A 1,156-nucleotide genomic window follows, 5' to 3' on the forward strand; every position below is an offset into this window, starting at 1 on the left:
TTAAATTTTGAAAACAAAAACAAAACACAGCAGAAAATAAATTAGAAGATACTTTCTTAAAGAAAGTCAGAACTTTCTTATTCTATTCTCTTAGAACGTGTGGCAGGTGCCTAAGAAACTTATACAAATATGTACATATTTACAAACGCCAGTCACGATTTCCCCAGAATTGAACTGTTGAAAACAAAAACAAAACACGGCAGAAATAAATTTGAAATTAAGCTAAAAATTGCGTTCTTAAAGGAAGTTAGAAATTTCTTATTCTATTTTCCAAGAAACTTATACATTTGGCAATATCATATTTGTAATCATGTACATATGTATATAAAGCGGCCCATTCCGCCTATGAATTGTCAAAGCCAAAACTTGCATTCCTCACAAATGTGCGTCGCGTGCTCTGGGATTCGAACCTCTAATCTCTCGACTGGCAGTTCAGAGCTTTGCCCTAGCGGCCATTGCGACTTGTGACACTTCTGAGAACAAAGTTTGGAATTTAGGTGAAAAAGTGTTGCATTTTTTTGTAGTCTTTTACAAAGTTTAAAACTTGGGTTTATATGGGTTTTGTTAGAGAATAAAGTTATGTACTTTCACAAAAAAAAAGTACAAAAAAATCAAATCTGACAAACAATTCTGAAATTAATCAATTTCGCTTGAAACTCGTTACCTGGGGGTTTTCGAACATCGGATTCGTAATCACTGACCTCGTTTTCCGTGTCAACGACATTTTTGAGTTTCACATGAATGCAAACAAATTTTAAATTTTTTCCGCCATATTGGATCCGCCATTTTGAATTTTTAAAAACGAACATCAGATTCGTAATCAGCGACACCAAAAACCCCCGGGTAACGAGTTTCAAGCGATTCCGTTAAATTTTTAAAAAAGTCCTCCGCCATATTGGATCCGCCATTGCGAATTTTGGAAAACTAACACCGGATTCGCAATCAGCGACTCCGAAAACCCCCAAGTAACGAGTTTCAATCCATTAAAACGTTCAGAAGCATCAAAATCAACTTGGTAAACTTCAACGTCGTTTTTCTCGAAATCTTTTTTTTTTTTCTGAGCGTAGGTCCCTTTTAACTTTTAACTTACAAGAATTGCTCGTTTCCATATGTCCATTTATTGTCTACTCGCCTGTGTTCACGACTATTCCCATCG

This window comes from Rhagoletis pomonella, unplaced genomic scaffold, assembly GCF_013731165.1.
Source record: "Rhagoletis pomonella isolate Grant_MI unplaced genomic scaffold, Rhpom_1.0 Rhpom_scaffold_00004, whole genome shotgun sequence".
In the NCBI taxonomy this organism is placed as follows: Eukaryota; Metazoa; Arthropoda; class Insecta; order Diptera; family Tephritidae; genus Rhagoletis; species Rhagoletis pomonella.